The sequence below is a fragment of the Leguminivora glycinivorella genome, chromosome 17, assembly GCF_023078275.1.
Source record: "Leguminivora glycinivorella isolate SPB_JAAS2020 chromosome 17, LegGlyc_1.1, whole genome shotgun sequence".
NCBI classification, from domain to species: Eukaryota; Metazoa; Arthropoda; class Insecta; order Lepidoptera; family Tortricidae; genus Leguminivora; species Leguminivora glycinivorella.
The window spans coordinates 9,067,287-9,084,184 of record NC_062987.1 but is presented as its reverse complement, the minus strand read 5'-3'; the positions used below and the strand labels follow the sequence as shown (position 1 = coordinate 9,084,184).

General features: G+C 36.6%; 1 protein-coding gene across 1 annotated transcript in view; it reads left to right on the top strand.

Moving 5' to 3' along the window:
* Positions 1-610: 610 nt before the first annotated feature.
* Positions 611-16,898, top strand: part of LOC125235409 (apoptosis-stimulating of p53 protein 2) — a 629,684-nt gene continuing 613,396 nt past the window's right edge. The window contains exon 1 of the mRNA XM_048141963.1: positions 611-1,045. The gene's annotated coding sequence lies outside the window, so the exon portion shown is untranslated. The remainder of the gene's footprint in view (positions 1,046-16,898) is intronic.

Here is a 16,898-nt window from a genome sequence, read left to right as displayed (position 1 = left end):
AAAAATAAAAAATGGAAAAAAATGTTTTATTAGGGTACTCCCCCCCCTACATATAAAGTGGGGGCTGATATTTTTTTTCATTCCAACCCCAACGTGTGATATATTGTTGGATAGGTATTTAAAAATGAATAAGGGTTTACCACAATTGTTTTTTGATAATATTAATATTTTCGGAAATAATTGCTCCTAAAGGAAAAAAAAAGTGTGTCCCCCCCCTCTAACTTTTGAACCATATGTTTAAAAAATATGAAAAAAAATCACAAAAGTAGAACTTTATAAAGACTTTCTAGGAAAATTGTTTTGAACTTGATAGGTTCAGTAATTTTTGAGAAAAATATGGAAAACTACGGAACCCTACACTGAGCGTGGCCCGACACGCTCTTGGCCGGTTTTTTCAGTTAACGTTACAATGAATAAAAGCTCGATGTACCTAATTGTTAATTCGACACAGTTGCTAGCGTAAGTCGCAGCTAGTTGCAAGACGTAAATCTACAATTTATTATCCATTACGGTACGGTACGCATCCGTTGTAGAATCGCAGCATCACAGGAAGTGTTTCTAGATCGAATTGACAGACATTCTTTAGAAAACCGTTAGCCGGTGCGTGTATGATATAAAGTTTGTTAGCGAAAAATTGGAGGCTCGTAATTTGTGGCGTTGTTTTGAATTGCGATTCAGTCAGCTGTCGGCATATGAGAGCGCAGCACGCGCGTCGCTCGCGCAGCGTCGGACACTCGTTTTCGCGCGAAACGAAACCGCGCTTTATTTCGAAATTGGAATTACGAACTGTGTTTTTCTGGAAGTGCTTTACGTGATCTGTGTTTTACAAGTAAAAATAACGGTGTTTTGTAAAGTTTCTAAGATAATCTGCTTAGATTGTGTTCGTGTATTGTGAGTGCCCGATCCGTCAATTTAACGGCTAATGATGATCGGATTAATCGGACAGTCGATCTATTAATTAGGTACACACGCAGTGCTGTGAGTGGTTTGTGTTGTGAACTAAATAAAATAGGAGGCGTGCTCAAATTCGGATGACTAAGCAGAGGTAACTACCTACCTATGTATAAGTTATATTATAATTACAATAGATATATTTACAGTAAAATATGTATTCAAGTTAAGTTATAATAAATTAGAATTACTTATGAAGGTAAAGAAAGTTAACAACCACATTTTTAAACCATAAATGTGAGAATAAAAGTTTGATGCATTTATATTATGCAAATAAGATCATTAAAAGAACACCCGCTGTTCTATTTAATTTTATTGTGTTCCATTATATATAGTTTATTTCACATTTGAAATCTATTTATGAGTTTTATGACATATTAATTTTCTAGATGTGTTATAAATATTACTATGCCTACTCGTAAATATGTAAATGAATATACATATAAAGTATATAACTTCGTGGTTATATCGCGTTGTAGAATCCCAGTTGATAAAAATATTTCTCAATTGGGTATTTTCTAATAACAATTTCCATGGTACTGCGAAGTGTTTTCATGGAAACTTTAATCTGTTGACCTTCAATCGAAGTACTTACCTACTTCAGTTGTCATTCACAACGCTACGACAAGCTTACCTACGCAGAGTTACAATGACGACTCGTCACTGACGAACGAGCCAATATAATTTTAACTTCAGATTAATATACTATCTCCGGTTCCTTAGTTATCTAAATTTATCTAATTTACTTAGTTAAGACTCGTACAGACAGACGTAGGCATACCTTACCTACGTAATGAATGATCTGAAATCAACGTCCCAAACCCAACCTAACCAAAATAGCAACATTATTACAGTTCCATTTCGAAGGCTCATGTAGCGGTAACTTTACATTATTTTGAAGACCTGCATGCTGTCTTGTGTCATTCATTCTAAAGGTAGAAGTAGATTGCTCTGTACAATATTTTTCTATAAGGCGAAACCTTGATCGGACCTTGGAACGTCGCAATGTAGAGGCCACTGGTTTGTCTGCACTTCTGCAGTGTCTGCACGAGCGCTCAACTCGTCTGCACTTGGCGTGCGTTTGGAACCAGGCTAGGTAGAACGGCTGCGTCATAACGCCACAGAAGCATTGTAAAGCCATTGACTGCTATTATATCCGAAATATCTATGACAAATGACCACTGTGCCGACACGTTCGAAATGTTGAACATGTTGATTGTTGGACCGAAGCAATGTAGGTACTTAACTTTGGTTTCGTGGTAGCAATTTAACTTGTAAGTTGTTTATGACTCCGTGTTTATATAATTTATATACATGATGTCTGTATTTGAATAATTTAAAGTAACTTCAATTGCTTAACACGCATGTTAAGTTGGAAGGAAAACGAGTAATAGCGCTTGCATATGTGAAGTTTTAATTTATTGCTGTAGTTAAAATACCTAGTAGAGTATCCTGTACGTAGACAGCATAAGCTTCATTGCGGTAACTTCAGTCAAGAAAAAAACACTAACCTACAGCAAATTCTTTGCCACGAGCATTTAACTTCCGCGACCTTATCTAGAAAGGTATTAATATCAAAATATCATGGTAGAGGCTTAGATCTAAAGAGCAATTCGAACTATATTAAAAACTAATCAATGAAAATACTGAACAAAGTACCTACCACAGCCAACAATGCCTGTTTCAAACCATTCCTAGACTAACAAGCTCTCAAGTCTCAACTCAGCTCAATTTCCGGAGCATTTCGGGCATCCGCGGCATCCGCCATCGCGGAACGAATCCCCAATCTTCCATGCCCGAGTTCTTGCGACCTTCGACTACGTATCGTCGCAGAATCGAATCGTGTAACTGTACAGTTAAACTAGTTTGGTTGTCGGTTCGCCGCTGCTCTAATAGGCTTGGACGCGTTCCGCGCAGTACTTTTTTCTATACTTTTTCTGGGCAAGTGCGTGTAGGAATAGTGTTGTTAGAAGTCGAGTCTTACGAGTCTAAATCTAAAGAACTTGCAGACCATTATAGAATACTTTTGAAAAGGGACTTTTAGGAATTTGTTATGCTTAAAATGAAGAAACAAAAATCACACCAATAATATATACTAGAGTCGTGTAGACGTTGAAAATGTAACATACCTATGTCATAAAAAGTGTACATTAAAACTGATATAATTATGAAGCTGATTGCTTGAAAATACTATCTTACCTATATTAATTAGGAAATTGTAGTAACTGCATAATAAATAAAATAAAATAAAAAAGCCTTTTATTTCTTGCATTCTTACAACGTCAATAATTCTTAAAGATTTGATTATATTAATTTCATTTAAATTCGGTCTATTATAATTATAATTACTAATTTATTACAAATAATTAATTATGTCAAATATAGTTCCATACGTCATTTGTTTGCAAGAACCCCTTCTCGGGTGAAGGCCTCCTCCAGAGTAAGCCAGTTGGATCTGTCTTGGGCTTTTTGTATCCAGTTTTTTCCTGCCACCTTAACTATCTCGTCCGACCATCGCGTGTATGGTTTTCCGCTAGCACGTTTTCCTTGCGGTCCTGGCCATATGGTTATTTGTTTCGCCCATCTGTTCGACTTCATCCTGGCGACATGGCCTGCCCATCTCCATTTTTGCTTTTTTGCGTACTGTAGCGCGTCTATCACCTTCGTTTTAGATCGGATAATGCTGTGATTGATTTTTTGGATTTTTCTAATATTAGTAATACTTCTCTCCATACTTCTTTGGCATGTCGTTATTTTTGTTTTAATATTTTTGGTAAATTTCCAAGTTTGCGCTGCGTATGTGAGGGATGGTAGTAAGCATGAATCCATGATTTTCTTTTTGAATTTAATAGGCATTGACGTGCTCTTGAGAACTTCTTTTTGGCTCCAGAATTTGTTCCAGGTGATCTTGATTCTCCTGTCGACTTCGTGTTCAATATTTTTCATGTCAAAGGATATTTGTTTTCCGAGATATATGTAGTCTTTAACGTACTCCATTTTTGTATCATCGATATACAGTGGTTTTTCCGTACTATTAGTCATTAATTTTGATTTGCTGAGATTTATTTCTAGCCCTGTCTCTCTACTAGCAGCCTGTAGAGTGTGTATCATATATTCCAGGTCCGTAAAACGTTCTGAGAGCAGGACGATGTCGTCGGCAAACCTTAGGTGATTTAGGTATTTACCGTTAGGTAGTAACTGCATACATTCTTATATATTGAAACACTTCCTAAAACAAAAAAAATGCAAAAAGGCGAACTTATCCCCTTAAAAATCTCACCTAAAAGAAAGCGAAAGGTAAAATAGTTTGCACATCTCAAAAGTTCAAAATAATCCAAGAGTTCGACTGCCAAGAGTACTTAAAACTGAAGCCTCACAAGACTCGAGTCATTACCAACACTAGCGTATACGGATGACACGCCACTCCGGAGCCTATCTTGGGCCGTCCTCGTTTCTTTGTCGGTGTTTGTTTTCATTATCTGACTTGTACAGGGCTTATACACGCGTATTATGGTGTTAACAAATCGTTTTAGCACTTCATAGTCCGTCTAAAGGCTAAGCCAATTCTGAATCCACCATTTGGGTAGCGTTTCTCTGAAAGAAAACATGACGTAGATTAGTTACCTATGGACAGAGAAAAGAGACTAATGCTATGGATTAAGCATTATACAGTTCGTCTATTTCCACAAATTTCCACAAACCCGGCGACCTTCAAATCAAGGGTGAACAGGCATCTTCGGGGCGAGCTCACTCCATCGTAGGCCACGTCTTTGCCTTTGGCTAATCTGTGGTCAAGAGTAAGCCCATTCGTAATAAAAAAATAAAAATAAATAAAAATTGGTAAAAGTGCGAAATGGCCACCAGAAATAGCTAATTTCTTTGAAAATTTATGATGTTGAGGGAGATCCTTCCGATGATGCGGAATCCATAATAAGCTGAAAGAAGCAAGATGACCACACGGTATATATGAAGCGAAGAAAATGTTGCTCGTCTAGGTGTTGGAAGAACCTAAATCGACAGATGTTGTCGCTGTTGTTAAAAAGAGTATGATGTCTTAGTACGTTTTCACATTATCCGATCCGATATCGGATGTAGGACTGACATCCCATACATTGAAGCCCCCATCTTTGATTTTTGCCTTTGAAATTCTTCCGACATCCGATATCGGATCGTATAATGTGAAATTTAGTCCTACCATAGTCCCAGACATTGAAATTTCGTTATCGTCCTTTCTTTCTACCTCTCGCGAATTCAAGCGACAGAGAGGCAGTAAGATATTCGACTTTCCTTTTTCGCGGCAGGGCCTCTGAGTAAGCTTTTGCGATCACAATGTATAATCTGTCTTTCTTGCAATTTCTACCTACCTTAATATGTGGCTTTCTACTTGAGTAACATAGTTGTGTGGGCGAACGAACCTACGCACTATGGTTTCAAAGCGGCATGCCGATTAATCTAGTCTGGGGTTAGGTTATGGTCCCCGAAGATATGCCATAGATTTATTTCAATTACAGTAGTTCGAAGTAAAAACCATGAAACGACCCGTAACATTATACTTCTGAAACACAATACAAGTGTTCAATAGTTATTTTCGCGGACATTATACATTATTGGTAGCACTAATTACTTTAAGCAGCCTAATGCTAATCTGGACAGCTATTTAGGTATTAGCTAGCTGGCTAACAAAACCAGTACTTAGGCAACCTTTTAGATAATTAATGTAGGCTTAATACAGGTAGCTTAAAGCTTAGCGGACTGGTGCTGGTGGTGTTGTAGATATAAAGTGCGAGCGTACCTGCAACCCACTGTTACAGCACAATGGCGGCAGATGGGGGTACTGATGTGCCGACGGAAAGTTTCCAAATTTCTGAAATTTTCAAATAGGAAAATTTCGGAAACTTTCCAATTTTTGTATGGACAATTGTATTGATGGAAATTTTACATTTCATAAATTTAAATTCCCTTTATTTTTTTGTGAAACTTTCGTGAATTTTTTGGAAAGTTTCCGCAACTTGCACAGCATTAGATGGGGGGGGGGAGGTTGTTTAGTGGGTAGACTTAGGCCTCATTAGCCCTTTACAAGAGTCCCACATAAACACTCGACTCCTTCCCCACACCCGAGTGTTATGCTTATTATTGGTACCCCTCCTTAACAAAAAAAGGTAGCTTAAAGCTTTGTGTCCCAAAGTTGTATATTTGTAATTACGAGTAGATGAATAAATACCTATAGATTATATCACTCTTATATTACCTATATGCCTCGTCACTTAAGATTTATTTCCAAGTAGCTCAGACTTTTATCACTAGGCAACGGAACCTCTAAACTCTAACCCCCATATTCATAAACGTACTCTAAAGTTATCAAGCCGATAAAGTTCGTTTGTCCCTTTCCGACGTATTTGTGTGATAGAAAAGGACAAACGAACTTTATCGGCTTGATAACTTTAGCGTACGTTTATGAATAAGGGGGTAAATAAATGTTTAATATTGTAGGTACAGTCCTCATCATGTACCTACCTACAGAACCAAAAAAATAGGTAAATAGTAGGCACTCTAATGAAGTCATATAAACGAACAGACTGTCGTCATCTTTATGTGCCGGGAGCGATGAACTCTGGATTAGTGAATATGTAGTGTTTACCTAGAAAATCTACATTACAATACGCACACGTTTTCTATTTATCCGTAGTTTTGCTACTAATTATTTGCCATTAGCGAAAGTTGAATAGCTGAAAGCAAAGACATATATAACTCCGTATTAATAGACAGATAAAGCCTAAGACAAAAACGTACCTAAGTACCATACAGAAAAAGTTACGGTGGCCTAGATGGCATTACACCTTTGGGGTACGCTCAGCTAGATGGCGCTAATATTAATATTTGAATTTTTAACACATATCAAGCTAAGAATATGGGCCAAATTGTCAAAACTGAGGTCAAAAGTTTTAAGCCTGTGTCAAGAGATGGCAGTTTATGCACTGTGAATACTGTGATTACACATTTTACTTCGACGGTAACTCTCTATAATACTCGATCCTCTTTGGCTGAAAGTTAACATTAACATATCTATGAGAGTTTTTACGATGTCTATAGACTCTATAGAGCTAAATAATTTGTATGCGAATATATCCCAGTATTGAATAGCTCAGAGAATAATCATAAATAGAGACTTTTAAGTTACAATTAACTAGGTAAGTAACAGTCGAAGATACTTTCTTTCGTACCTACTGAAGTAAGAAAGCAGATTCTGTAGATATTAGGTACTACTAATTTAAACGTTTGCCAGAGTTCAACGAGGGCGCGATATCTTCGGCAGCGCCCATGTAACAACCCTGGAATTAGAGGCGTCAAATGGCTACGAAGACTTCTTACCATTAGGCGGGCCGTATGCTTGTTTGCCAGCGAAATAGTATAGAAAAAAGTCCTGATCGATTTATTAAAACAATGCTCGGTTCTATTGTGTCCTTACTTTAAACAGTTTAGTGGAGAGCATTTTATAATTTAAGTTTTTCAGTACTAATACAGTAATCATAATATGATATGAAACGTTACTATACACCGTGTCCAATAAGTTTGAATACAGCACAAATAGCCAGTAAAACAAAATGAACAAATAGTTACTACATTATTATTATATTTTATGAATGGCACTCTTATTTACTACATTCACAACAAATGTTTTGGAATAACTCCAGCATTAACTTGTTTACCAGCCTCAAACGCTTCTCAAACGGATCACACGCGGCACGCACCGTTTTCTTCACATTTCATCCCAAATACTCTCGATAACCTTTTTGAAATGGTCTAGGTTTATGATTTTATAAAAATTTAGTCTTCAAAGCATGTATGACCATACAAAATAGTTTAATACGCCTAAACCTGGAGACCTGGGTGGCCACTCATGTTTCGGATAAAAAACTGCCAAATTAGTCTTAAACTACGCTAGAATACCATTTGCCGAATGTGCTGGAGGTGCGTCTTGTTGGGACACACGATACTCATTCCCAAGCATCCTTTTTAACTTTAAGGCATTTTTTTCTCCAAACCCTTGGTTTTAAAGAAAAAAACGTTGATTTTAACGCTTTTATCTGTAAGTACTGAAGGTAGTTTACCTCGCTTACATACTGCATCCCACACCTGGGCCGATGGTGAGCTCTGGAACCTAGGCACATTTTTCTAGTTGCCCGGAACGTTATCTATCCTCGGTACCCATAATAGTTTATTTTGGACACGTGGCGTCTGTTTTATCACATACAGATTCTCCTTATAAAAAATAACTCGTCACCTGCGTGCCGAGCAAGTATTTTGTTGGCACTTTACCTCTTTGTTTTTCTTAGACACTTCGGAAATTTCATGTACTTTGTGCTTGTATTTTATTAAGAGGAATATACTCTTTAGTTTAAATAAGAATTTGATGGCCTGTAATCCCTATATCTTTAGAACTGAGGTAAAATGTGAGTATTCGGACTCATTGGACACGGTGTACTTACAGATTTATTTATTTAACTACATATTTGATTTATTTCGTTTTTACTTAACTTTTTTTTTTAAATACTGGTGTTTCTTTATTCTTTCCCAAACCCTAAACTGAACTTTTACTAAACTAACAGATAATAATACCAATACCAACCTACCCATTTTCAGATATTCGTATTAGTAATTTGACACGTCGGTAATGGATTTCCATTTCAACATGTTTTCACAGGCATAAATTAAATTTAAACTAAGATCATTGACCTGAAGTTACGCTCAGAAACAATCTTCGTAACTGTAGGTAATTGGCTTATGTAGAAAGTTTAACACAAAGCAAGGTGTAAGGTTCGTTTAAGTGCTGAAATAAGTGTTAGAGCCGAGAGAGCAAATATTGACGTCACTTCATATTCACGCGCCACCTCGCACATGCCCACCGAAGTTTGTTTGAGTCAAACAATGAGTCTGACTTTGACAGAAATACTTAGGTACCTACCTACATATTATAATATTACAAAAAGAAGCTCGTCCTGTCGAGTTCAGTTACATCTACACAGTTCACGAACAAAAATATCTGGACACGCTTATATGCTCAAGTCATTCGAGTCATGTACAAAGAGACAAGAGTAAATCCATACCTTCTTCCTTATGTATTATATTGCTGAGCTGTCCTCAGGTTTACGAGACGTCCTAAGGCAGCGTCCCCACTTAGGCTTCGCATGTCTTGCGGCGCGCAACGGACGTCTCCGCCACGCAGCGCGCGCGCCACGCCGCCGCCACGCCGCCTGGGGCGCGTCTTAATACGTCCTTCCTATACAATTTTTTTTTATACTACGTCGGTGGCAAACAAGCATACGACCCGTCTGATGTAAAGCGGTCACCGTAACCTATGGACGCCTGCGACTCAAACAGTGTCACATGCGCGTTGCCACCCCATTAGAAACTTACTTACTTACTTAAATGTACTGAGGAGACGTTTTTTGAATTACATTCAGGCGGCGTGGCGGAGACGTCCGTTGCGCGCCGCAAGACATGCGTCTTATAAGTGTGGATGGTCCCTAAACCATGCCGCTGCATCCTTAGTCCGTTTTCACATTATCCGATCCGATATCGGATGCCGGAAGGATTTCAATGGAAAAAATCCAAGATGGCGCCTGTAATGTATGGAACATCAGTCCTACATCCGATATCGGATCGGATGATGTGAAAACGCATTTTTTTTAATTATAAACTGGCGAGTGATTGACCTTAGTCACACCTGATGGAAAGTGACGACAACGCCGAAATTGTAGTTCACTGGTACTGGTAGTAATACTTTGGCATCAACAATAGGAAGCCGTGCCATGTAGGTACACTAGGTACATAAAGCACATGAATGAGGGTCACTAAGATTGAAAAGGATTAAGGATGGAAAGAAGAAAGTTGGTTGTTAGCCTATTTTTAAGAAGGGAAAGAAGAAAGTTCGTTACCTAGTGTCTACTTTTAATGTGGCAGGTTGTGCCGTTCTCGCATCGGCTTCCACAGTCACCATACCCGTTGTCTAGACAGCAATGTGTAAATCGTCTCTGCAATAGATGCAATAGCCCGTGATTCACCTTGCCCTTAACATGTCTAGTGACATCACCATTATCTCTTTTTCTACTTTTGTGCCTCTTTTCTATTTGTAAAACTGTTTTATATAAATATACTGCAGTTGAATAATACCCTTTAACCAGCTTTAACGTAACGTGAAATCGTTAGCAAGAGTAGTCACTTTTAACTATAAAACTCCCGTGAGATTCATACATATTTAAAAATATTTTAAGCGGGTCCCTCACGTATTAAGTCGATATAGCGTTCGACATGTTTCAATCCAATTTCGAGGATCTTTCTCAAGAGTAGCGACCCCGCCTTTACATGTCGTGAGTATGCGTCGCGCTCTCGCGTCATATTACATATCACTTCTAGCGTCATATTACATATCAGGTTCCTATTTATGTATAAAATATAAGAAAGTACTTGCTCATAAATGAATATATAATAAAGTATACAATGGAAATAAGGTATCACAAAGCCACTTTCAGTTCGCCAGATCAACCAGTTATTTTAACTGACCACGTGAACCAGTTCTCGCCAATTATCATGGAGAATTTAATTACGATTGTCATGGTTTTCGAGTGGTCTGCCGAGAAGGCGCATTGTTCTGTGAGGCCAAGGCCCGCGGCTCGGACATTGTGTTGCTACATTAGTCAAAAAATCTGGAAATCTTTAGGTTTTGGGTCTGAGACATGGAAATACATGATTTTCTTCCATATTTGGAATGATTGGGATTATTTACTTCGTCCATCCATCCGTCCTTCGTGTTTTTGTGGAGACTTTTTGTGTTGCAATTACCAATTACGGTAATCAAATTGTTAAGGGGTTTGCATACTTCATATTAAAAATAAACTTAGACAGTCAATGGAAGGAAAAAACATCAATAGGTACTGTACTCCGTAGTCAGTGGATAGCTTGTTAGAAACGAAAATCGAATTTACATACGGTTTGTGGATAAAATTAAATGTAATCAAAATCATTTAGTTTATAAAGGATCATCAGCCGACCAACGGGCACCACAAATTCACATAAAAAAACCTATAGAACTACCGATTTTCGGGTAACAGATCTTTTACAATTCCATATAGCAACACTGTCGGACATCAACAATTTGTTACTTCTGACACGTGATGAGTTCTGATGACAAAGGTGTTTAATTTGCGCGTCTCTGACTGATGGTATCTCGAGGAGATACAATCACGGAGTAGGAATGCTCATAGACGTGCCTATTTGATGTATTTGCTGATAGAGCAAAACGGTTTGATGATAAACGTTTTGATTTAAGATATTATTGAGAGACAAATGTTGCATTTAAATTGAGCACTGAACAGTTTTCCGTTATATAACGAGTGCCTTTAAAGAGTCCCCTTTAACTTTTTATAATTTTCCTTTGAGTTCCTCTTAGATTTTTATATGGAAATTATTATAGCATGATTCAACTACTTTTACAATGAGATCGAATACTAAGTATAAACAAAATCGCAGAAGGACTAAACAAAGTGAACCTCACAGTAGGAATAGCATTCTTTGGAAGTTTGTGAGTCAACTTGTTGAGAGCGGAGCAGACAATGCATTACAGCATTGCCCCATTTTATTTCCGCTAGACATTGTGTCTTTCTAGGAATCCCGGGATACCTTACCTTCTATCTTTGCAATTTCCCAGACGAAGTACTTAGAATAAAATAAAATACACTTATATTGACCGGGATATAGATCGTGATTACCTTTTTAATTCGCGCGCTGTCTACGCAACTTTGACATCCACACGCCTTCTTCAGTTTTCCGTAATCATCATGTTTGCAACTGCATCGAAATACCGGGAGCTCGACAAAAATCAAAAAGGTAATCACGGTCTATATCCCGGTTATTATTCTATTCGAGAATACATGGAAGAGACTCACTCACAATAATTATATGTATTAAAAACATATATTTTATTATATATTTCATTTAGACTAAGCCTAAAAATATGTTTGTTTAAATAGTACTTATAAGAAAAATTGCCATACCCTACCAGGGTGCCATGTGATCCCGTGTACCTATACCTATGTAAACAACTTTGTATACCATTATCTTATCTTATCTTATCTTATCTTATCAATATAAGTCTAATGAAAATAACCGTGAATCCTTCAAAACTCTTAAAGTAAAAAAATAACTATACAGTAGAAGGGTGACAAGGTCTAAAGTAATTTGGAGTCAACTTCAAGTGCGTATACCGCGTATACGTAAATATGTACTCAACTTCAAATATTGTAATGCCGCGCAAGAGGATTCTTATTAAGTATTCAATTGAATTTTTAACCGGCAAATAGTGTACCTACATATTTAAAGAGGAACTGTCAGTGATATTGTGTAAGATATCAGTCACATGGATAATTTTTCCTAAGTCAAGAATATATTGAGCTGAAACTAAACTAATAGACGCGACGGCTTTTATGATCTAAATGTAGGGTCTAACCGCGCCCTCAAGGCACTTTTATTAGAACGAATGACGTGTTTAATTATCATTAACCTGGCCTAGAGAAAGCGAATCACGCGAAACGTACTCAAAGTCGGCCTACCTAACCTAGCCTTTGGATTTGAGGACTCTAAGGTTATGAGAATTCAATAGAGATTACAATGACCGGCTCGAGAGCTTCTATCCTACATATTCTTGGGCTCAACTTTCCCGTGTGCGTACTTTGATTACATTTATAATACCGGCTTTTTATACTCCGTGGGCCTGTACAACCCGAAAGATTTTAACCACGCTGTGACTTTTTTAATTTTTGGCAAAACAATTTTTTTACACATTTGAATGTATTTTCACATAAAAAGTAAATGTTATTCATAAGTGGCACTTAAAATTAGTTTTAACTTTTTTTTTAAATAAACTTCATTTTTGAAAGATTTTACTACTCACTTTTGGACATCTATCAATGAGGATAGTGAGACTATTCTCCATAAATGGCACCAACGCCGTTAAAAAGGCCTTTTGTACTGAGAAAGAAAGAAGAAAATAAGATCAATAAGAAAATATTTTTTTTTATTGGTAATAACTCTGAAACTAGGCGATATCCAGAAAAGTTTATTATACATTATAGTCTCTAAATGTGGTCAGGAATACACTGTTAAAATCTTTCGGGTTATTCAAGCCCACGGTGTATAAGTATTCTATAATTATCTATAATAGGTATGTAATTACATAATTTACACAAAACCGCATTTAAGAAACTTGGACATTGATAAAGGACTTACCTACGCCTTCAATTTTATATTGGCGATTGAAAGGCAAATAACCAATTACCCATAATGACTCTAGAAAATTAATTTCCTAGAAATCCGCTGAAAACTGAAAACTTCGACACTTGATCGAACCACTGGAAATTGATTTCAATCCAATGCCTTCGGAATTATTAGTGCTATTAAACTATGAAATTAAAGCCTCTTTACTCAGAAATCGTTCTGCAAAATGACTTGAATACTTATAAATTATAATTTTACTTGAATGTTGCATGTATCATACATAACAACTACTTTTATGTATAGCCTGACAAGTTTTTATTTGACCCTCGACACGTTGCGGATTTTCAGCTGAACTAATTTCTTTTACTGGCAAGGATTAATATTTGACACCCGTCGTCAAAAGTCATTGAATGTCAGTGATGTAAACGAGAAGTAAATATTTTCAATTTTCTAACGGTTTCATCGCAAATTTGCCCAAAATAATATTTAAAAAAGTGAAAATAATTATACTTAAGGTGATAAATTACTAACAACAAAAAAGGATGAAGGATTTCACAGTATTTCGTTAACAATGTTCCGAAATCGGTTGTTGACATGTCCGGTACTGACAATTTATAGTGCGGTTGTCCTGTACTGATTATTTGGTTTCGATTTAGCTTAATATATTTTTGTTCTTATTTAAGGTGTCTGTAGCTCTGCCGTGAAAAATATTTATAGAAATAAGAAGGCCATTACATCATTGACACCAGTATAAAACAAGGTCCCACGCAAAAAGAAAATAAACATCGACGACTTCGATAAAGGCACAAGATTCATGGATTTTAGCCTGTGCAGAAACAAGAAGCGAGTATTTAAACCTTGCTTATTAAACTTTGATTCTCTAAAACCCTGTTTTCATTTTCTACAAATATTAACGCGAAACCAGTACACGCTGTCCCCACTATATATGACGTCCGCACATTATTGCCATATGAAAGCGGTTTGTAGTAGCGACACTCTTTCAGGGTCAAATAAAATCTTGTCAGGCTATAGAAGGATGTGTACACTCAGACGGTATTGGATGCTGTAAGCTGTCTCAAGGACTATTATGAATTTATTTATTTACTTTAGTTTATGTTCAATCTAAGGAACTTAAAGAAACCAGTTTCATTGACATAATATCGCTGCTTTCTTTGATTATGCATACACTTGTTATGTACTCGTAGATTCAGCTGATAGAGACGTTTCGTTCAATGTGCTTACTTACATTGCAATCATTCATGTCGAAATGCGTGTATGAACGACCAAAACCACAAAGTGAACCGCGTGTATGAGGGCCATAGATTACAGCCCAAAGACAGCCCTTTATTAGGCTTTATTTCCGAAAATCAAAGGGCTCTCTTTCATTTGCAAAATATTACTTGTACTTTGAACTGAACCCACTTTCTCAGAGCCCAAAGGAAAAGAAGAAAAAATAAAGTAGACCTAAGGTCAGTGTAGAGAATAGCATGGCATATGAAAATAAAGAGCTCTGCTCTACCGACGTGCTAGTGAATACAAAAAAAGACAGAACTTGTAGACACTTAGACAGACGGCCTTCTGTGATGGTGTTTGGTGGTCTCCCTTATGTTCACCACATTTACATACTTTTGCATTAGTTATACTACTTTGATGGCGGCAGATAGATGACCACGTGGTGGTTTTTATTGAAATCAGAGCGATGGAAGCTTCAAGCCGACTCCGGCCCAGTCTAGTGAGTCATCATCTCCCTCTTCGTTTTTTGGAATCTTTTGAAATCTTCCTTAAGTACCACGTTAATAGGCGCCATAACCTTATATCGATATTATCATGCAAGCTCAAAGCTGATATTTCTACATTTTCGTTATTTGGCTGCAAATATTATTTTGCACTATGAAACTTATCTCTACGGACTTTAATTCAATATTAGGCCTTACAGGACAAAAAAAGTATTTTACTTTTAAAGCACTCATCCAATTTTTCTACCTTTTTGCCCATATCTTTTTATTATAAATTAAGAGGTACTGTTGTAGATATTTCAAACTTTAATTCAATATCGACAAAATAATAAGCAAATTTTGGTTTGACTAAGAAGCATATATCAAAATTTTCTAACAACTTAATAGCATAAAGATTCATTAATATAATGAACGATGAAGCTTAATTTTTGTACTTTAATTCAATATTCACATAGTTATTGGCAAAAAATAAAAAATCGAAATATAACCTAAATCTCACATGAAAAATTTCTAACTTTAACATATCAAAAAAGAATAAACTTTAATATTATCAAAACCCATTTTTCTTCAACCGCTCGCCTATTATGTTGTCTTTGCACGCTATGCTTCACATGTTAAACGCTCGAGCTGTACAATATGCTCCATCTTGTAGGTAGGTAATCTGGGCGTAGGGCAAAGTATTTGCACCTCAGTCCGATTGAGCAATGTTTGAAGGAAACGGATGGTTCGCGTAAATTCACCTATGAGTAGAGAAAGTTTTGAGGTGAAACTGACATTTGTGTGCTGGAGTATTTCTTACGATTACATCCTTTGCTTACCTACTTAATAATACGGCCATAATTATATTCTGCATCTTCTCCTTCAAATCAACAACTAGTTTGATATTGAATATACTTTTTCGTAACTTTTAAATTACCTAGGTGTTTCTTGAAGGAACACATTATGTAATCCAATGGATGAGAAACACAGATTTAATGCTGTTTTACGTGTTTTTTCTAATGGCAAAGTGATATTTCTGTATCACAGGACACCTGGCTGTCTGGTGAGGTATGTTATTTAACTTTACCATATAATTAGAGGTCTATATCAATGTGCATGCAGACCCAACCAGTTCCAGAGCACTTCTTCAGTCCATAAAGAAATGTACTGATGCCACTGTAATTTACCCGGCGGTCTATAATTCCTGCATAAACTTAGTTTAAACACAGATAACATTCAATACACAGAAACACCACTGAATAAACCTTTTTAGAGATAAATATGCGAAAACTTAACAATGTGCTCGGTTTTAGTAAACATAACTATGTACCTGATTTGGCGCAGTGTGGGCTAGCAGAGAGTAATATTTGGTGCCCAGTGCCCATTAATGGGAGGTAGGTACGTAGTCCATTGTTACTTAGCTTAGGTATAATGAGTCCGATAGCGAGTGTTCTGATTTTGCTTAGTTTTATGGTAACTCAACTTTAATTTTAGTTCTTGACACTACGAAATATTTAAATCTTTTACATTTTTCCTACGAAGACAATAATTGACTGTGTCAATCAATATTACTAGGTGTTGATTTATGTTTATGCAGGGTGTATATCACTTGCAATAAGTGTAAGTATAGATGGGTTAAACAGCTTTTAGTATGGTAGGTATCAATTTTGCGGTTTTAGACAAAATATGATAGCCAAAATGTATAAAACAGTAATTATTATTTTTGTCTACGGCTGTAACCTGTAACATACTAGGTATATTGTTTACTACTTGACAAGTGTTGTATCTGCAATACATTGTGTAATCTGCAGTAGTCTTGATTGATATAGTCAAGTAAAGCGTTTATTTAGATATTCTACGCGATTTTCCATAATTTTCTAATCTAGCAGGCTAGCAGCAATGAAAAGAGCACGTTCTGGTGATTGCAGAGTCTGGCCCGTGACTGATCGCGTGTGTTACGAC